This window comes from Schistocerca serialis, chromosome 2 (genome assembly GCF_023864345.2).
Source record: "Schistocerca serialis cubense isolate TAMUIC-IGC-003099 chromosome 2, iqSchSeri2.2, whole genome shotgun sequence".
NCBI classification, from domain to species: Eukaryota; Metazoa; Arthropoda; class Insecta; order Orthoptera; family Acrididae; genus Schistocerca; species Schistocerca serialis.
Genome location: NC_064639.1, coordinates 28,426,781 through 28,449,825, shown reverse-complemented (window position 1 = coordinate 28,449,825; position 23,045 = coordinate 28,426,781).

Below are 23,045 nucleotides of genomic sequence, written 5' to 3'. Positions count from 1 at the left end.
GGGAGAGCTAGTGTAAATTTGCCCTCAACTACTCATGAGTAGAGTAAACTGAGTGCATGACCAGTAGTTCTTTTACTTTCTTCCTGAATGACAGCCCTTCACTATTTCTTATTGTCCTCAGAAGTTTACTGTAGTGCTGAGTGTATATTGCTGAAACTGGCCTGACACTTACTTCATCTCTGGGGCAGCAGATGAAAGTTCAGATCTGTTCCTGTATTGTGATCATATATAACCCTGTTTATTGTGAAGAGGTGCACTGGTGGAGAGGTACTGGTAAAGTTTTCAAGGCTTTGAAAACTTGTGTTGCTAATGGTGTAGGGTAGTGTTGCTTCACTACTTAATAATAGCCTTGTCTGCATCACAGAAGTTTTTGTGATGACCACAAGAAGGGGATGCTGCATGTTAAAATGGAATGGAGTAAGCCAATGTACACTGTTTGTAATTTATCTGTGTTGCATGTTTGAAGTGGAATGTGCACACACATGAAGTACTGAATAAGCTGAGCAGCCTCTTACGCATTTACAATCCTCAATCTACCCATATTCCGAAAAATGTCATTGCTTCTCCATAATTTCATCGTGTTCTATTAATACTAGTATAATTTGAGTATTGCCTTTTTTAAGGGCTGGAAGAGCATGTTGGTTGTTTTATTTCCATTCAGCAACCGTTTATTTCAGTGAATCCAGGGCAGCAGTCTACTTGTTTTATTTGATATTGGGTCACTTATTTGTTGCACTTATGTGCTATTGGACAACAGATTTATATCAGCCAGTAGCACAGGAGAATTTTTAGGAAGGTTGAAGAGAAGTCGTTAATAAAAAGCAGAAAGAGGAGAGGACCAAGAACAGAGCCTTGTGGCACATCACAAGTAATGAGGGCTTTGTCAGAGCAAGTTCTTTCTCTGTTAATGGTAGGGACTTCAACCCCTTTAATCCTCTTTGAGGAGGATGTAATCAATGGTTTTAATTGTACTAAACATATGCCATATGTGCTTAATTTCTGAAACAGTATCTGGAGATTAACCAAATCAAATGCTTTAGTTACATCAATTAACAACTGAAAGGAGAATTCTCCACAATTGAAAGGAAAGAAAATTTGGTCTCAGAGCAAGAAGGGCATCATTAACAGATCTATGCTTGCAATACCGACACTGATGTTCAGACAATAAGCTTCCATTTTTCAGGAATTTTAACACACGACTGCTCAAGACATTCAGGTCCTTTGATACTGCTGCTAAGGGGGATACTGGCCAATAATTATTTACATCATGTGGGTCACAATTTTTGAGAACTGGAATAACTTGTGGTTTTAAAGAGTTCCAGGACGCAATCACTGCTTAATGAACTGTTTATTACATCAGAAAGGGATCCAACAATTTTTGTGGCAAATTTTTTATTAAATTGTCAGACATACAATCAGTACCATGAAAATATGACATTTTTTCTCTGATTATACACTCTGAAGTTGATGTTGGTGTTAAGAAGAATGGCCTGTGATTTTTCAGCATTATTTCAAAATTTTTTGTTTGGTTATTCCTGAAGTAGGAATGCTTGTTATTTGTGGTACGTGCATTAAAAATTCGATCATTTAGGAACTGGTATTTTTTCCCATTCTCATTTAGAAAATTAGGGTTTCTGTTACTTTTTCTTTCCTTGTACAGTCTTTGCTTAGTTGTACAGGAGCTGAATATTCCTTGTGTTATCCACTGTATTCGGGTTTCCTGGGGATCCTAATTATATCACTCTTAATAGGAAAGGCAATATTGTAACAGCGGCTCAGAGCGTCAACAAAATTCTTAGCCTTCTTGTTAGTGTCTTCCAAGTAACCATTTTTCAAAGACTGCTTTAACAAATCTTTAAATTATTAACTATCAGGATCACTAAAGCACCTCCTGTGAATTATTTTAGGTGAGGTGGATATGTGATTTACTTTATTGTGGGCTTACATCTAACAGGAGGCCTTTATCATCAGAGAGACCATTTTACAAGTTCTCAAGTTTTATTACTGGGGTAGAAGAGGGTTCACAATGATGGCATCAATAAACGTAGTTGGAGCTATTGTACTAGCTTCTTTTATAATATTTTCCATTGAGAAAGTTGCTAGCTCATTTCTAAAATCGCTGGCTTGATATGTAGCCACTGTTAAATTTACATTAAAATCGAAGTATGTGACAACCTTTTTCCTTTTTGAAATGTAAAAATTAGTTTCAGATTACAGATTTTGTAGAAAGTGAGCCATATTTCCATCTGATCTGTAGCTGCAAATAATGAATGAATACTGTGTACTTTAACTGAAACATTAGTGTTTTTCTACATTTACATGATATGTTGTATTTATTTCACGGGACTGAATGCCATCTCTTACAAATATTATTCAGCCACCACCCTCCCTTTTAGTGAATCCGCAATAGCTAGCACCCATGACATACTTTGGACAAAAGCTAATGAGCTCATTTTATAATTTTCTGGAGTTCAGCAAGGCATATAATATCTACAGAGGGAAGATTGGACTAGCAATAAATTTCAAATTTTAGGAATTTATCTCATGGAGACGTGCAGGAAAAAGAAGCATTTGCTTGTATATGCTACACTGATTTTTAAATGATAATTACTTAATGATAATTTTGTGTATTGTAGTTTGGCATCATAAATTAACATCATTTCCTTGCCTTGGGTGATATGAGTATAACAAGTTACTGTTCCTTAGCATCTACTTCTAAAGGAAGTGAAATATTTCTGTTGTAGACCAGGGTGTGTTACCTTGATACAAAATTTTAATACATAGTTTATGGTATTACAAACAGTGAATACATAGAGGTCAATAATTGTAGGCAGCTGGTAACTATGGTACCTGCAAGTTCTATTAGGAATGATGTGTCTCAGCTGGCCGAAGTGGCCATGCGGTTAAAGGCGCTGCAGTCTGGAACCGCAAGACCGCTACGGTCGCAGGTTCGAATCCTGCCTTGGGCATGGATGTTTGTGATGTCCTTAGGTTAGTTAGGTTTAACTAGTTCTAAGTTCTAGGGGATTAATGACCTCAGCAATTGAGTCCCATAGTCCTCAGAGCCATTTGAACCATTTGATTTGTCTCAAATATCAGTTCCCAATATTTAGCTGATGGAATGTGATTAAACGGGGGTTCTAAAATAGCAACTGTGTATACACAAAGGGTGTTATTCGCAGGTCATACTCATTTTCTAGTTTAACAACCAAAATAATTTAAATTCTCATCTGGTGCAGTCCCCAACAATCAGTCTTAACATTTCCCCTTGATGTAATATGGTTGTATACTTAGTACTTAAACTAGTTTGAAGTCTAATGAGTATTGTGTTAGGCAGTTACAGATGAACAGTTTTTGGTTTTTACTTTAGCTGTACCGTGAAACATGGCTTCTTGCCAAATTGTACTATTCAGTCCAAAGGGAAGTGCCCTACTGGTTGTGATGAGTGTTTACAAACATTGGAATACATGGCATTAACAGCTGCATCTTTTGTTTTTACTGAGTGGAGCTTTACACTGACAAGGGACTAGTGCTTACAATTAGTATGTGGCATACTTTCGACCTGCTACATCCACCCATTCCTGAGAAAAAGGGTTTTTAACATACATACAAACAGGAAGTGCTCCAGTAAGGGTTCCATTCACTCCAATTAATGTAAGGATTCCTAACAAGTAATGTAACCGGTAAATTTCAGTATTACTTACGTATTTGCCGCTATGTACAAGGATCCATGTCTATAGTGTATTAATGTCAACAATTCTGATCACACGCTCAGCAATGTATATTTTAAAGACAGCACTTCCTACAGTGATCAGTGATTGCGAAAATTTGCTTGCAGATAACTGTAGAGGTACACTAGTTTAGTGAGACAGCAAACACTACTTTTGACTTCACTGTATTTTTATCAACTGTTAAGTTTTAAGTTACTGATTATGTAAATATTATTTGCAGGCAGTTCATTACTTTAATGCCAGATCTGTTTGTTTACTGACCATGAGTAATGACAAAATGAACAACGTAAATGACTCCATAAAATAATCTTTTAGATTATTCCTGCATATACCTCTGAAATGTGTTCTCTGCACCAAGTCTGCAGAAGTACGTATTTGAAGTGTTTACATCGTTTCTGTGAGAAAGTACCCCCAATATTTGTTTTATGAAGCTTTTCATTGCTGGTGTCTCATTATTGGATTGATTCTGACTGAAGAACTGGTAACTGTTTCTATTTAGCCTAGGTTGGCAACTGATGTACAGAGCTGATCAGTGCTTTAAGGTATTACTGATTAGTAAAGAAAGTAGTGCTACTGCCCACTGATTACAGATTCAATACATTGTTACTAAAAAATGCACGGAACTTATTTCACACTGAGAATAAAACAAGAGGTAAACTGTTTCATTCTCTCTCATCGTAATTATAGAATGACCTATCCATACTAATGTGAAATGCAGTGACAGCTGGCAAGGAGAATTGTAGACTAATTATAAAATCTGGTCTCAGTGCCAAAAATTAAAAAAAATTAGTTTTATTGTCCAAATATGGGCTTTCTGCCAAACCGTAACTAAAAACTGGTCTATGAAGTAATCAGTGTAGAAGTGGTTTAGAACACCACCACTGGAGTGCACCAGGTGCTGAGTGCCAGAGGTGGAAAACCATATGAGAACAATAAGAAAGTTACTGTACTTCAGAAAAAACCTCCACCTAAAGAGGTAAGTGTGTACAGTAAGGAAGAAGTGTCCAATCCCAAGCGTCGGCTTTGACCCGTGACGTAAGGGTGGTGGTGTGTGTGACATCATGATGGCGCAAAGTTTGGTTTGGGAGTGTGGCGTATTTGTAGATTTCATCGTGTTGCGTTTTTTTTTTGTTGTGGTTTTAGGGCGCAAAACTATGGTCATTAGCGCCCAGTCCGTGACTTAGGAAACAGTAAAAAACCGAAACTGAAAACCAGCAGCAAAGGGAACGAAAGTCATAAAATTGGAGAAACTAAAAGCGGAAGGAAGGCTTAAAAATCCACTACAGAAAGGGGTTGGTTGTCCCCAAAAAAAAGCTTCAAATGACTGACGTCATTTCACTGGCACTAATAAACTTGAGAACGCGGTCGGCTGAGCGCGTGTCATCTGCTAAAATCAACGATATATCAGGCGATAGCTGTATACGGGAGTGTAACGGATTAAAATAGGGGCACTGAATTAAAAGGTGTCTTACCGTCCACAGCTGAGAGCAGTGGGGACAGAGTGGGGGAGGATTGCCGCTTAAAAGATGTCGATGGCTAAAAAGACAGTGCCCTATCCGGAGTCTAGTTAAAATTACCTCCTCCCGACGACGCGTTCGGGAGGAAGAGGTCCAAGCACAAGCAAGAGCTTTCGTGTCCCGCAATTTATTAAGGGTAAGTGTCGACCAATGCGTGTGCCATAAATGAACAACTCGTCGACAAAGAACGCTCCGTAGATCGGCGAAGTGAATCGATTGAATAGCTGGCCGAGGAAGAGAGACTGCAGCCTTGGCTGCAATATCGGCCGCCTCATTTCCACAGATACCAACGTGTCCCGGGAGCCAGAGGAACGCCACCGAGACGCCCCCAGGTGGAGCAAGCGCAGACAGTCCTGAAACCGGTGGACCAGAGGGTGCACAGGATAAAGAGCTTGGAGACTGAGGAGAGAGCTGAGAGAATCTGAGCAGATAACGTACTGTATCCGCTGATGGCGGCGGATGTAGTGGACAGCCTGGAGAACAGCGTAAAGCTCCGCAGTATAAACCGAACACTGGTCGGGAAGCCGAAAGTGATTTGGGGTGTCGCCAACAATATAGGCACTCCCTACACCTAATGATGTTTTCGAGCCGTTGGTGTAAATAAATGTGGCATCCGTCAATTGTGCACACAGGGCAGCAAATTCCCGACGATAAACAAGTGAAGGGGTACCATCCTTGGGAAATTGACAAAGGTAACGGAGCAGGCAGATCCAGGGACGGAGCCAAGGCGGTGCTGTACCCCAAGTTGTCAAGAAGGTTTTAGGAAAGCGGAAGGAAAGAGAATGGAGCAGTTGACGGAAGCAGACTCCCGGTGGTAGTAGGGAGGAGGGGCGGCCTGCATAACCTACATCAAAGGAGGCGTCGAAAATAATGTCATGGGCTGGATTAGCAGGCATGGAAGACAGATGGCTAGCATAACGACTCAGAAGGCCTGCTCGCCTATTGGACAGCGGAGGTTCAGCAGTCTCAGCATAAAGGCTTTCCACAGGGCTCGTGCAAAAAGCTCCAGACCCTAAACGTAATCCATGGTGGTGGATAGAGTCGAGACGCCGAAGAATAGACGGCCGAGCAGAGGAGTAGACTATGCTTCCATAGTCCAATTTCGAGCTCACTAAGGAGCGATAGAGGTGGAGAAGGACCACTCGGTCCGCTCCCCAGGAGGTACCATTCAGGACACTGACGGTGTCGAGGGATCGCAGACAGTGAGCCGAGAGATAGGAAACGTGGGAGGACCAGCACAGTTTTCTGTCAAACATAAGACCCAAGAATTTAGCGACGTTTGAAAACGGAAGGTTGACAGGACCTAGATGTAAGGAGGGCGGAAGAAACTCCTTACGTCGCCAAAAATTAACACAAACGGTCTTACTGGGAGAAAAACTGAAGCCGGTTTCGATGCTCCAAGAGTGGAGGCGATCGAGACATCCCTGAAGACGTCGTTCAAGAAGGCTGGTCCGTTGAGAGCTGTAGTAGATCGCAAAATCGTCCACAAAGAGGGAGTCCGACACATCAGGAAGGAGACAATCCATAATTGGATTGATGGCAATGGCAAACAATACAACACTCAGCACGGAGCCCTGGGGTACCCCGTTTTCTTGGGAGAAAGTACGGGAGAGAGTAGTGTGCACCCGCACCCTAAATGTACGCTCTGCCATAAATTCGCGAAGAAAAAGGGGTAGCCGACCTCGAAAGCCCCAAGAGAACAGTGTGTGGAGGATGCCTGTCCTCCAACAGGTATCGTATGCTCTCTCCAGATCAAAAAATATTGCTACTGTTTGGCGTTTCCGGAGAAAATTGTTCATGATATAAGTGGAGAGAGCAACAAGATGGTCAACTGCAGAACGATGCTTTCGGAATCCGCATTGGGCAGATGTTAAAAGACTGCGGCATTCCAGCCACCAAGCTAAACGGTAATTCACCATACGCTCCAAAACCTTACAGACACTACTCGTGAGAGAAATGGGGCGATAGCTAGAGGGGAGATGTTTGTCCTTTCCAGGTTTCGGAATGGGAACGACGATATCTTCCCGCCATCATCTGGGAAAAGTACTGTCGGTCCAAATTCGATTATAAAGGCGAAGGAGGTAACGCAGACTATGGGTTGATAAATGCAGCAACATTTGGACGTGGATACCATCCAGTCCTGGGGCGGAGGAGCGAGAACAGGAGAGTACATGTTGGAGTTCCCGCATGGAGGAAACAGTATAGTAGCTTTCGCGATTTTGAGAGGAGAAAGCAAGAGGTCGCACTTCCGCTGCACGTTTCTTCGGGAGAAACGCTGGCGGGTAATTTGAAGAGCTCAGAATCTCAGCAAAGTGTTGACCCAACGAGTTAGAAATTGCGACGGGGTCCACTAATGTGTCATGCGCGACCGTGAGCCCAGAGACCGGGGAGAAACTAGGCGTGCCTGAGAATCGTCGAAGCCGACTCCAAACTTCCGAGGAGGGAGTGAAGGTGTTAAATGAGCTAATAAAGCATTTCCAGCTTGCCTTCTTGCTATCGCGGATGACACGACGGCATCGCGCTCGGAACTGCTTATAGCGGATACAGTTTGCCAAAGTAGGATGGTGGCGGAAAACGCGGAGAGCACGGCGCCGCTCACGTATTGCATCATGGCATGCCCCGTTCCACCAAGGAACTGGGGCGCCGAGGCAATTCGGAGGTGCGTGGTATTGAATGTTCCGCAGCTGTAAGAATAACGTCGGTAATATGTGTGACCTCATCGTCGACGCTGGGAAAGTGACGGTCATCGAATGTCGCTAGAGACGAAAAAAGTGTCCAATCGGCTTGGGCAAACTACCAGCGTCGTGGGCGCATTTGGGCAGTTGAGGCTGCAGTCTAAGGACACATGGAAAGTGGTCACTCGAGTGTGTATCATCAAGGGCGAACCATTCGAAGCGCCGAGCTAGCGGAACAGTACCGAACACAAGGTCCAAATGAGATAAATTTGTCATGGAGGCAGACAAAAATGTAGGGACCCCAGTGTTGAGGCAAACTAGATCTGCTTGGTGGAAGACGTCTAGCAATAATGAGCCACGTGGACAAGGATGTGGAGATCCCCAAAGTGGGTGGTGGGCATTGAAGTCCCCAACCAGCAAATATGGGGGTGGAAGCTGACCAAGAAGGTGAAGGAGATCAGCTCGTGCCATTGGTGTGGACGATGGAATGTATACAGTACAAAGAGAGAACGTGTATCTGGAAAGGGAAAGACGGACGGCGACAGCTTGGAAGGAAGCGTTTAAATGGATTGGGTGATAATGGAGAGTTTCATGGAGAAGAATCGTGAGTCCTCCATGTGCTGGAGTGCCTTCAACAGAGGGGAGATCATATCGGACGGACTGAAAATGAGGGAGAACAAAGCGGTCATGGGGGCGCAGCTTTGTTTCCTGAAGACAAAAGATGACCGGCGAGTAGGATCGTAAGAGGAGCGACAATTCACCCCGTTTATTTCGAATACCGCGGATATTCCAGTGGATAATGGACATAGGGTGAACAGAAAATGGAGGAGTGTGACCAAGGTAGCTGTCAACTCAACGACTGCTCTGAGCTTGCGACCGACAGCATGGAATGGCATTCAGCTGAAGGCAGAAGATCCTGATCCATAGGTTGGTCAGGAGCAGCTCCTGCCACCAGCGATCGGCCGGTTGATCGGCCGCCAGCAGAGCGCCTCGGCGACACAGAAGACGGCAGAGGGCGATTTCCGCCAGGTGGTGCTGTAGATGGGACACGCCTTGGCGGAGAAGGAGAGGAACTGGGTTTCTTTGTAGCCTTCTTGGAAGTATGATGTTTAGATGAAGGAGGAACCGATGGTTGGGAAGTTCCCGTACGTAAAAACTCTTCACGAGTATGCTCTTTTTTCGAAGTCTTGGTGTCTGACTTCTGGGCTCGAGATTTAGCAGAACCCAATGAAGGGTGAGCCAGAGAGTGGGTAGGCGAAAGTGGTGAGGTTGAACGGGCGATCTTTGCGCTGGCCGATCTGACGACCATGGTACTATAGGTGAGGTCGCAAGTCTGCGTGGCCGCCTTCCTTGTTGGCCGAGGAGAAGCAAGGACAGTGCTGTATTTTCCTGCCTGAGGCACGGTGGGCTGTCGACTGGCGAATAATTTTCGAGCAGCAAAGGTCGACACCTTTTCCTTCACTCTGCCCCATTTTTAAGGACGAAAAGCTCATTCAGGAGATCAATCTCGAGAGGAAGCAGCGTGGTCACCCATACAGTTGATGCAGCGAGGGGATGGAGGTGGACAAGCACCCTCATGGGCATCCTTGCCACACGTAACACATTTGGCCGGATTGGAACAGGACTGGCTGGTGTGATTGAACCACCGACACCGATAGCAACGCATAGGGTTTGGGGTGTAAGGGCGAACGGATATTATCTCATAGCCTGCTTTGATTTTTGATGGGAGTTGAACTTTGTCAAATGTCAAGAAGACAGTGCGGGTTGGAATGATGTTCATGTCAACCCTTTTCATAACCCTATGAACAGCCGTTCCGCCCTGGTCAGACAGGTAGTGCTGAATTTCTTCGTCAGACAATCCATCGAGGGAGCGTGTATAAACGACTCCACGCAAGTAATTTAAAGTACGGTGCGGTTCCACCCGGACAGGGAAGGTGTGTAGTAGTGAGGTACGCAGCAATTTTTGTGCCTGGAGGGCACTGTTTCTAACAACAGGGTGCCATTCCGTAATCTGGAACAAGACTTTACAGGACCCGCAATTGCGTCGACACCTTTCTGAATAATGAAAGGGTTGACCGTGGAATAGTCGTGACCTTCGTCAGACCAAGAAACAACAAGGAACTGTGGCAACGATGGAAGAACTGACTGTGGCTGAGACTCATTGAACTTACGTTTGTGAGCAGACATAGTGGAAGGTGAGGGAACCATTGCGGAAGAATCCCCCATGATTACTGGCATCTCCGATGGCGCTTCCTCCCTTGTGGGGGCCCTCTCTGAGGGCACTTCTGCCTTAGGTGATTGTTCACTCCTCAGGTCACACCTCCCGACAAACGGACGGAGGGACCAATCGGCACTTTCGGAAGGTATCAGCTCGGGTAATCAACTCTCCCTGGGCCTGGCCGTTACCAGGGGGTACATACGTGTCCTACCTGTCTACCCGGGGCGGGGAATTACGCGTTACCCCATCACCGGCTACGCATGGAAGTGCATGGGTCGGCCTTCAGACACGCACAGGGAGGTAGAAAGAGAAAGGGAAAGGAAAGAAGAGAGGTCTCAAATGCCGCAGCGGAGAAAAGGGTAAAGAGAAGAGGTAAGGAAAAGATAAGGACAAAGGAAGGATGAAGACATACAAGCAAGGAAGGCGAAGAATGCAGTACATTTACAAGCGTCCGTCTCCGGACGTAGGCACAAACCATACTCCCAAAGGGGGAGGAAGGGAAGGAAAGAGCCAGAGGTGAGGGGGGGCGAAGATGGGGGATGGGGAAGGATGCGGAAAGGGAAGGTATGCAGCCCGGAAAGGATGGAAGGCCACATTAGCTCGGGGTCCCGTGCTCGCTACGCACGTATCCACAATAGTGTTGTGGATCCCCTGGGGGGGTGTTGCGGTTTGTTGTGCCCTCTGGTGGTATGTTCAGGGTTTTTGTTTGTCTGGTGTAATGGGCTCAGTTTGCTGTTGCTCATTATCCAGTATGGTTCAAGTGTGTTTGTAGTGTAATTCATTTCAGTGAGTTAACGATTTTGTGGTGTTGTGTGAAAGGTAATTTAGTGTTGTTCGCTGTAAGTCATGTGGTATTTTTATTAAATTTAATCGGTTATTTTTGTTCAGGAATGGATATGACAGACAAAATTAACAGTGCACATCTGAGCGCTGTGATGGGGAACACTCATTTGGAACTGATTAAGTTTTTGCAGCTTTTCGGTTTAATTGCCAAGGTTGTCAAATGCTGTATTTGTGGCAAAGAAATGAAGTCGGCTAAAGCTCCGGCATCTCGAACCAGGGATGGTTGTATGTGGCGCTGTCGTGAAGACGACATTTGGCGTTCCATACGGTGTGGTACCTGGTTCGAGAAGTCTAGGTTGGGCATGCGCGAGATTGTACTGGCGACTTATTGCTTTTGTTATAGATCCCCAAACAGTTTTTGCGCACATGAGACTGGTGTGAGTGAGAGGAGGGTGCTCGATTGGTTTTCTTTTTGCCGTGAAGTGTGTTCAGAGTTCTTTAAGTGCAGGGGTAAGCTGAGGGGGCATGGGGTGGTTGTGGAGGTGGACAAGTCGCAGTTTGGGGAAAGGAAGTATGGGAGGGGTAAGTCCGTGGCTGGTCTCTGTGTGTGGGGGGCTGTTGTTCCGGGGGGTGGGTGTTCTGAATGTGTTTTTAGGTTTGTGGAAGGGAGGTCTAAGGCCAAATTAGTGGGGTTAATTGAGGAGTACATAGAACTGGGGTCCACAGTAGTTTCAGATGCATTTTTGTGTAGGGAATTCTATCATTTAGTAGTTAACCATAGCTTAAGAGTTCAAAAATTATGAGACAGGGGCTTGCACCAATACAATGGAGGGGATGGGGAGGGGGGGTGGCTGTTAAGTCAGTTCTTGGGAGGGGGAAGAGGTGCTCTTCCAACCTTCAGTCTCATTTAGATGAGTATGTTGGTGGAAGCGTGTCCCTGAGGGCTATTGTGTTTTTCTGGTTTTCTTAAGAGCTGTCAGTGAAATGTAAAGGCCGAAAGTGGTTAGTTAGGGTGGTCTGGGTAGGTGGGTGGGTGGGTGGTTGGTTAGTTAGTTTATGTCGTGTTAGAGTGTTTGTGAGAGGGGGGGGGGTGTGTTGGTTTGTGTATTAGTTGTGGAGGATCTATTTTGTTGAAGTTTTTGGTGAGTTGTAGTGTGTGATTGAGATTTTTTTTAGTTGTATTTGGTTTTTGTTTGTGTGTTTTTTATTTTGGGGGGAGGGGGGAGGTTGGGTCTTTCTTTTGGTTGAGTATTTTTTCATGCACACACGCGCTACTCAACCCACCCTCACCCCCCCCCCCCCCTCCAACCAACCCAACCTCGCCCCCCACCCCAAAATAAAGCGCACACAAACAAAAACCGAATACAACTTAAATCTCAATCACACACTACAACCCACCCAAAACTTCGACAAAATAGATCCTCCACAACTAAAACACAAACCAGTGCGCTTGCGCGTTTTTCGATGTATTTTCGTCGTCTTAATGTGTACATAACGACTTTATATGCGCCATATTGGATTCGTGCTTTATGATCATTTCCCTCATATTTGTGATGTCACGGGTCAAAGCAGACGGGTGAGATTCGACGCTTCCGTATTTCCCTTTAACACCTTATGACAAGGGCTTTTTGAAGAATTTCTCTTTACCGTGGTCTACATAATCTTAACATAGGTTAGCTTGAAACACCAGAGAAAAATCTTAGTTTATATTTGACTTTATTCCTGGAATCTAGTATACCTACTAACTGTGTAGAGTAGCAAACTAACAGGTTATTTGTGGCTCTCACAAATTTAATGCCTCTAATTCTCGTGTTTGTTGTAGGTTTCATGCCAGTGCCACTAAATGTAGAGACACTGCATTGGAACACTAACATAATCAGTTCTAAGAACTAGGTGATAATGTTAAGCAAAACTCATTTGAAGGGAAACTTAAGGGTGCACAATGTTAGAAGAAGGCGTCTTGGTTATTATGAAGAACCCAAGGAGAGTCGCAGGCAGGCTAGTGTTTATACAGTTCCTGATGAAGTCTGACATTTTCAACTTTGAAAAAACCTTTCTGGAAATAAAATTACTGGACAGAGTGGAAACCTGGGTAAAAGCAAAAAAGAGTGGTGATGTTATCTACATTGAACGTAGAGGAAATAAAAATGAAGAAAGCAAATATACAGCTGCTGATGAACACTTTGTTGAACACATCAAGAGTTTTCCTAAGGGCGAAAGCCATTACACAAGGGCTAAAGACTCCCTCATATTTTTTAAGCCATGATTTAAACTTCAAAATAAAATGTTGAATGGCTCCACGAATATAGCTGTACATCATACTTCACTAGTATTTCATCATGGACACACTGAAAAAGCTAGAGAAGAGATGAAGCGTGATAATGTATATTGTACCACTTCCACAAGGGATACGTGAACAGTATCCATAGACGTGCAACAGGTTCTCTCTTTGCCAACATTGTCATTCTGTCAAATGTTTTATTTACATCAACTTTGTTACAATATGGGATTGCGTATGGCAGGTAATAATAAAGGTTTTATGTTCCTTTAGCATGACAGCATGAGTGGTAAGGGGGGGGGGGGAGGGGGGGGGACCAATTAGCGAGCTGTGTGTGTGTGAAGGGGTATAGAAAGTAAAATTACCCAGAAAAAGTTAATAGTGTGGTCTGACAACAGTTGGGACCAAAACAAAAATGAAATGGTGTTGTTCCTATGGATATACTTCATCTGCAATGATTTCTTTGAAGAAGTTCATAAGTATGTCGTCTATGGACACTCATACTTAACCTCTGCCGAAGACTGCTCTAATTGGAAAAATAAAAAAGAGTAGAAAAATGAAGTTCCTTTGAAACTTGAGAGCTGTGTAATGCCAATAGCAAAACTTTTCTAACTACTATGATGAAAGATGATTTTTATGACTTTGTGATGTGTCCTTTAGCTACTTCGGAGAAAAGTTGGAAATTTCCAAGGCCATTTGGATCAAAGTTTCCAAAACCAACCCAGGAAAAGTTTTTTGTAAACATTCAATGAAGTGCAAACATGGACACAAATGTTTGTATTCAAGAAAAGTGTGAAGATGGAAACCATAAAAGGCTTAGATCTACCCGAGCTTGAACAAACGGCTAGATTGAAATAAGTTATAGTTTTTAAGTCATCCTCAGTTGTCAAACAAGGAAAACTTTAGCAAAATCTGAGTAAACACAGGAGCTGTTTATAGACTAACATTGTAATATTTTGTTTATATAACAGTGGTAAATTAATACAAAAGGTAACTTTTTAAACTTTGGGAAAGGCATTTATTAGGGAATAAAACTTGTTAGAACACAGTAATGTGCTTGATTTTGTCCGTTCTTTAACTAGTTTGTTTGCTAACACAGGACTTCTGTAGGACTGAGTTTTCATAATAATAATTATAGAAAAACTGAACAGTAATTGACAGAGTTCTATAATAGTAAAATTATTATCCTTCCCACACCTCTATTTACAAATAGAAGTGGTAGACTTATGCTGGTTTTTACGTTAGAGGGGTCGGGATATTCCTCTGTTCTTGTTTTGTTTCGTGAGCAAATTTTTGTTCAACGTTTTACGATACCATTACTCTAAAAATGTAAATTAACCGTCTTCATTTGTTTAGGCTATAAAAAATAAAGATATAAAAAAGGAATGATTTCTGGAAGTTTGAGATTTCCTCAAAACAGCAATTGTGGCACTTACAGATTTTATAGTTAGTCTACAATTTTGTCCGGTACTTGCCATGAACAGTAAGCTAGAAGGTTACTACTTATCACTATCAACTGTGTCTAAATATTCAAGAGTCATCTTATTCATCGTATGAAGACACTACAGCTTCTGAGAAGATTTCGACTTTGTGCGCAACGAAGACTTAAGCAAAGCACGATCGTTTGGCGTGAAATGTTTGGGCTGAGGACGTCTTGGTAGAAAGGCTGCAGCGTGCCGTGTTGTATGGAGAGTAATCCGACGGCTTAAGTATCTTCGGGTGTCCCCAAAGAAATTATTGGGACCAGAGATTTAGAAATCTAACGTTTAAATCCCTCTAAGAATGGTAGGAATGGATAGTTGCATCTTGCTCTACCATACGGCACCATATACTGTATATGTAGGAAGGATCATAATACTGGAATGAACAGAATGGGTCCATAACAGCTAGGGGAGAACTAGGGTCACAGCCTGACAGCGCTAATATGCCTCAGTCGTCGTCACATAGAGCGATCGTGCACAACCAAACCCCATCTTTAATTAGTGGATTACGTCCTCTACCAATGGAGTAGGATCTCTATTTAAGGTAAGCTGGTCGGAAGAGGCAACGTGTCAATCTCGTGAAACTAAATATCATAACGCCCTGGTCTCACGATTAGAACATCGAATCAGATGTGATATTGAACCTCGTTCTGTTAAACAGGCAGCTTCGGATGATGCATCTGAAGTTGAGAGGAAGAAACATGTCAACAAATTACGGGTTGCAGAATATTGTATCAAAGATGGTCTGTCCATCTAAGCTATCAACGCCTTCAGATTCCTCTCAGTGAACAACTTATGGCAGACGCACCACAACCCACTTTATTTGTCTAGGATACCCTTTATGCAACTGACAGCGAAAACGACGAGACCGTTGCTAGGGCTATATACACACTTCATCTGTTCTGCTGTCTATGATGTATTCGAAATACATACGAGCGCTCTAGTCGCAACCTGCTTGGCATCTTTGCTTCCTGCCGAGTATCATCGTGAAGTAATCTGTCTCAAAGAAGTCAGATTGTTCCACTACCTTTGCATTCATTCATTTCTTAAGGATGGACTGATTTAGCAGCGAACAACGTCGTGAACTTTATCGTGACAACACCTCAGCCAATATTCTACCTAAGTAGACGACCTGTTAATGGAAGTACAGCACAGCCTGTGTCTCAACTAACTGAAGTTTATGTACAGAGGTTCGTAGCAGTGGCGATAAAACTCGCGAAATATGCTAACTGCGTGGAAAACAGGAACAACGTACACATATCTGTATTACACATGCATTTAATACACTACTAAAGAACAACGTCACTGAGAACGCTGGATCAGTGCTCGATGTATCGAAGGAAATAGTGAAGTTCCTTAAGGAGCACCGTGTCCCCATATTTTAGTGAAAACGGGGTAATGAGAAATACGGCCATACCTCCATGACACTAAAGCTTCCACCAACAACCAGACTGGCAGGTACTTATTAGTTTGGCCCGTTTACTGAAGAACAGAGGCTGGCTTAGGAGCTGTTGTCGGCCCAGTTGTGCAGTGCGACATGAAGTCTGTGCTAGCGGACGAAACAGTAGCAGTACAGCGAGGTCGACGTCGCTTTACTTCCGGATTTACATCAAGTCTTTGATAGCATTTCTAGGAAAGCGAACTTACTCTCAGAATTCCATGCACTGTTTTCAGCCGATATCTTCCATTAAGGATTTTGTCATACTGACGCAGAAGTATGCACATAAAGCTCACGTTGCAGCAGATATGCTGGATCCCCTTTTAAACTGGAAGATGGAAAGCAGACAACTTCATCGCAACAAGGAGCAACTGAAACGCGAAAGTGGCGACATGGCATATTTGCCGTTATTTTGGGCAAGTGAAGCGTTTTCCAACTTGATGCTTTATGGACTACACTATAACATGTATCGTGGAACAGTTGATGTTCTACACAACTATATTCACTTGCTTCCAAAACTTTGAATGTACCGCCTCCCTGGACAGCAAGTAAGCTCACCTGATAAGCTCGAGGGCCAATTCACACTTTGTTGTACCTGGAGACTGTCGGTTTGGTAACGGAGTCAAACCTCAGTTAAGTGCATGAAATAATCGTGTGCAGACGAATCCGATTATATTATGTTGTGCGATTAGTGGGAAGCGTATTTTTGTTTGTTCCAGAAATTAAACGGTGATTTCTTTACTGTGCTTTCCTGATGGAAATTGCCAGTATGCATGAGGGTGTGCGTACCTGATACAGTCCAAAACGCCGCGTGGAAGAATGGGATAATCCAGCGCTGAAACCTTGGGTTCTGTTGGTGATCAAAAGGTAGTGTAAGTGTTTTGGGTAGCCCTTGGCTAAGGACCATCTGCGTAACGAACAGAAGGATGTTTGTTTCTATCTCTTACTGAACAGGGTCGTAGTATGGATATTACACACTCCCTCCTGCTTAGGGGAAAGGAGCAAATGTGTTATTTTCGCATTTGATGTCTGCTGTGGGCTTGATTGGACCCATGGTGGCACTATTAGTTCTTGGGCGGTTCGTCGGAAAGCCTAAGAAATATTTTTATTCTCAGCAGTAAACCAAATCCCAGCAGAGTATTCGAGGACGTGTATGCTGAGCGTGTGTTATTTTTTATAATTTACTTCAGGAACACGAAGCTTCCATGTTACCCTATTTTCACACGTAATATATGCACGTAAAATTTGGTCTAGAGCGGAACTTTGATAACAAAATGACGCAGCGCGGAGAAATATGCTGTGAAGTGTCCCCAATATTATCTGGGATAACTATCTTTTAGTGCTGAAGAACAGGCAAAATTTTTACGTAAAATCCGGTCTGGGGTGTAGAATCAGTATTGATTTATTTCAGCTGCAGATAAGTGAACTATCTAAATTTTACTAACAAATACATTGCTTTTCATTTGAGTTAATTGTCCTGCTACAGCAGGGAAAGGGCATCAGGTGACCAATACGAGTTCTGAGAATATGTTGGTGTTTACTTGAAAGTCTCGCCGAAGTGGGCTACCAGCCGCCTCGTTCTACCTTCCTCGGCAGCTTTAAAAACGTGTGGCCGCCTTATTGATGAAGTCATGGGTCGACGACGGTTGCAGTCTGAATTTTCGGTCCTGCCAGAGACAAAGTAATTCCTTCTGGAGTGCTTCAGATCTGAAGCAAAACGCTGCAGAAAATGTTTCAAATTGGGTGAAGGCTTCCACCACTAAATTTAATACGAAGTTTATTCAAACTCACTTTCGCAGTGAAGAGAAATGTTTTAAAAGTGTTATCAGTTGCCATGCATTTGAACCTTGCACATGTCCCAGATTTTGCACATTCCTCAAATCTAAAATATGCAACAAAAATATGATAAACCATGTTTTCGAACAGGCGACAGTTAAATACAAGGAAATTTAAAGACTACTCACTGTCGTGGTGGGTGAGAAATCAATGTGGGAGTACCAGCGTGATACCGCCTGGCAGCTCCAGGAAGCCGTGACCCAGGGACAGGGAAAGGGAAAGGTTTCAAATTCATGACCCAGGCTCTGCAGCGATTGCCTAACCAAACAAAACTACAACTTTATCTAAATACAGAACGTAGGTAATTCCTGTTTTAGAAATATTTTTGGTTTGTATTAAAAATATTCGTAATTTTGTAGTGATTTTCGATCTTACAGGAGACGAAATCGACTCTGCAGCATCGAGATTGCAAAGGACTTGAAGGAAAATTATTAATCCTGTTTCTCAATAGACGTTAAAATGACGGAGCACAGGTACACTGACCAAATTTTTCATTCGTTTTAGTAGGTGAGTAGTGGAGTTTTAGAATCAAGTTAATTTCGATGAATGAGCGTTTCTGGACGGTTGCCATAAAATAAGGGTTTTGCCCGTCTACTCTCCACTTGGCAGTTGCCACAACGCCATCCGCTCCAGTCGCAAATGCACCATAGCTGCCTCAGGGCTTTGAACGACTGCTTAAGTCATGGCAGACTTCAAGCTTACGCCGAACGACATCGTCCCCTGCTTCTATAGCTGTGAGCCTAATGCTTCCATGCAAACTGCTTTTCCACACGTAACTTCCTGCTATGCGAATCCATCTAAAAATATGCTTGCATTGGAAGATTTAACCTAATTAAGTCTTAAGATTAACGATTTTGTACTTTTCATGGATTTTTCTGTTGCCAAGGTATTTGAATAAAGTTGCTTAAGACATCCATGTGGGACGTGCACCACGCAGGTCTCGGCATACCAGTTAGTCGTTGTATACATTCCGTGGCCCACCGTTTGAGGAATTCATAAAAATTGGCCGCCAAAGTTACTGATCATTCTATCACACATCTGGTCACAAAATTATGGGGTAGAAGACGCCCTTAATAAATATTACGTAGCATTACGATCCAGATCTCATTTCTTTGATGGCACCATAAATTCCTACGTATCTGTCATACGAGCGTCGTTTTGCAATCGCCAGTCTGCTGATTACCAGTAGAGGAATTAAATTGTCAGCCCTATGCGACATGAAAAACCGGCTTCCTTACTTAGCCAAAAGGGGCTAATTATGATCCAAAACATATACTATAAAACAAAAAAGACGCATTACGAAGTGGTTATCGGAATGGGATGGAAATCGGCAGATTTACGTACAATTAAAGACGAACAAATGAGTACTATTTCAGAAAACTTGGATGATATAATCAAGAGAAAGAGCTTCACGAACTGAGAAAGTCAGTAATGCGTTGGTCTACGTTTGGCCGTTATACAAGCAGTTATTCGGCTTGTCACTGATTGACAGAGTTTCTCGAAGTCATCCTGAGGGATGTCGTGTCAAATTCTGTCACAATGGCACCTCAGATCGTCAAGATCCCGAGCTGGCTGGAAGGCCCTGCCCATAATGCTCTGAAAGTTCTAAGCTGACCAGACATCTGACGACCTTGCTGGCCAATGTACGGTACGGAAGGCGCGAAGACAGGCCTATGCGGGCGGGCATTATCTTGCTGAAATGTAAACCCAGGGTGGCATGCCACGAAGGGCAACAGAACAGGGCGCACAGTATTGTCGACGCACCGCTGTGCCGCAAGGGTGCCACGGTTGACAACCGAAGGGCCTCTGCTGTGGGGTGAAGTGAAATGCCACCCAGACCACCACTTCTGGTTGGTAGGCCGTGTGGCGGGCGGCAGTCAAGTTGGTATCCCATCACTGTCCAGGGCGTCGCCGTACACGTCTTCGCTGTTCATTCGCGCCTGGAATCTCATTGACCGGAGTAGAATTGTCTTCAGTGAGGAGTCCCACTTCGAACTAGGTCCCTATGGCCAGCGAGTACACATCTGGAGACACCCCGGAGTATGGTGTTATATCGACCTGTCTGCCTCACTCCGTACAGTCTGACGCAGTGATAGCATGGGATGACATTTCATTCCGTAGCAGGACCCCTATCGTTGTCACCTGTGACACGCTTACAGCACGATGGCATATCGACCATATTCTATGCCCCGTTCTTGTGCTCTTCGAATCAAGCTATTCTGGACTTCCATTTCAGCAAAATTACCTGCATGCAGGTAGAATTTCTGATACTTGTATCGTGCTTGCCAAACCCTACGTGGGCCAGCAAGATTTGACTGTCATTGCACCACTCTGAAATTACAGACTTTGATGAGAAGAGTGACACACCGTGACTCGGCTGCTTAAAGTCAGTAATTTTTGTCACCTCATATATACAATCCAGGTCTTCGTTAACATCTTGTTCGAGGGAGCTAGTGCACGAGTTCCCCTTGCAATTTACACAAATTAATGAGCATTTAATACCAGCCTTGCGATACCCAGAACTACATGCACAGCCCTTCTTGCATTTGCAGGAAATTGTTGAGAGAAGAGACTGTGGAGCTGGTTCTTTGGAGGTAGGAACGGAGCCAAGACCAAACTCTGAAGCCTGCCATCCCCAGAGGAGCAGATCCATCTGCTGTCCTATCCACATTTGTACTTTTAAGTATGTCCTTAAGTAATGCTGGCGAGCTGCTTCCGACGGTGGTGGCAGGGATGCTAGGGTGAATCTGGATGTCACAATCGTTTTGGAAAACAGGTCGAATCGCTATTTGTCTACAGTGTCTCCTGCCGTACCTCCATAGAGGGTTGTTAAAAATCGGAGGCCAGCTTCGACAATAGATTCAGCTTGAGTGTCATGCTCTAAGAAGGGTTTGGTATCTTCCAGAAGACTTATTTTTTAGCAGTAGATAGACGACCTCCTCCTTGCCCTGACCGAAGAGTGCTGAAGTTGTGTCACATTCACCTACGGCCTGAAGAAATATGAGTGACCTGATGATGTTTGCCAGTTTGAAACCGCTGGAAAATACTTTTGATGACGTCTGCGATATGGTCTGGGATATGGTCTGACATGAAGACTGAGCAAACACTAATGCGCTCATTGAAAAGTACCGGAGGGCTCAGTCATGGTCGCGGCATTTCCGACAGTACTGAGTAGATGGATTCTGACCATAACAATGGTTACTACAGTGACCCAGCAGGTTGAAGAGATTTGTGGTGTATCACTACCTCAGAGCAAGATGTTGATGCGAGGGATGCTAGAGTTCAGCGTGACAATGCAACCTTCAGAAATTTATTGAGTGCATTCAATCCCATGATCCTTTTCTTATTACTAAATTTATGTCCATCAGCACAGGAATCGTCGGAGAAGACTCAGTCAACTGTCACAGAGCCTTTGAAATGGGTGCATCTGGAGGAATCTTGTGCACTTTTATCATTACCGTAAGCAATATTGGTGTGGAACAATAGTTACGGGCTCGGGTCGCTCTAATCCTTCACGAGACGCGGAATGTAGCAGTCTACTTCTGGTCAGCTGCATATTAAATCGGTGACAGTGCTGCAGGGAGGGTCAGTCAGAGACAATGTGAGGAGATCTTTCAGTCTACAACTTTATCCTAAGAATGTGGGAATGCTCTGTGACTATCCGCATAGGATAAGATCGTAAATTACGCACTATGAGCGAAATACTAGAAATATGTAGCTCGCTCTCTGGTATACTTTGGTGTACATGTTCCAGAACTAACAACGAATAGATTTACCTACATTTGGAATGAAGTATATGGTCCTTGCAAAGTAGTGGAGGGGCAATTTAGTGATGATACAGAAATTGCGAAGCTTGCTGCCGCGTCATTGGTCAATGTTGAAATTACGATAAAATTGCAACATTTCGTCGACGTCTCTGGTGCTGATATTGAACAAATTGTGTAGGCGGCAGTTAGTAATAAAATGAAGATTGTGCCTCTCCACTTGTTTGCCCTTTATGCCCATGTCCAATTTCTAATCCGTAACGTACAGAAACAATTCCATATGTCTTTCTTGCATTCACAACCGCTGATTTGCACCTGGTGGCCAAACCTAGAACTAATAACTTCCACGTAAATCGGTTCCGTATTATCTGATTTGAATATGATTCAAGTTTCGCTGCCATACGATCATTACAGCCCACACTGGACCTCTGTGACTACCTTCACTTTAATTTGCGCCCAGCACTTCGTTTCGCTATGACAATACACCAACTACACAAAAACGACTACGTTAATTGTTGCATGTTGTACCTGAACTGCTTCCACACATTTCTCACATATTTTCGTTTGTGTCAAACATATTGGGATAACGGAAACAACAAAACGAATCTAGCAATTTCATGGTTGGAAGTGAAAAGTCAGGATGGTATTTTTAATCCCTTGTTCCTCATGTTAAGAAATACGTATCTGCCAAAATGCATCAGCTACACTAGTTAATTACGAGTATCTTTCCTCGTATCGTGATGAAACAACATGTAACTGCAGTAATTCAGCTACCTCTCAATCATTTCTTTGACGCTGCATATTTTCTGCATTTTGTAAAACCAAAGAAGAACTAACTGGATTGTAGGTCCTTTTTTGCCTTATTCATATGTACCCCCTTAAGGAAATCTACAGTTCTTCCTGCAAGTTCATTCTAATACCTCTAATCTGTAAGTGGAATTATCCTTCACTAAAGCAACAAATTTGTTGCACAGTTAATAGTTTAGCATAGTGCACGAACCGTTCCAGCATGTGCAGAACTTCGGCTCGCCAATGAGCACCACAGAGAAGGCTTTCGCGATTTTCCGAAACTTATTTTATTGGAACCCTGGTCAGAGACAAAAAATTATGCAACATGTCCGGCGAGATTTTGTATCAGTTATCTTCGCCTGTGCGTCTTTCATAGTATTTACTCCGGTCAGCTTAACGTCCGGGAATTCGGTTATACATGCAGGGTGTCTACGACCCGGGACAACCGGGAGATCCGGGAATAGCCCGGGAATTTTTCATCCGGGAGGAAACCGGGAATTTTTTACAATTCCGGGAATTTTTCGTTGTTTAAGTT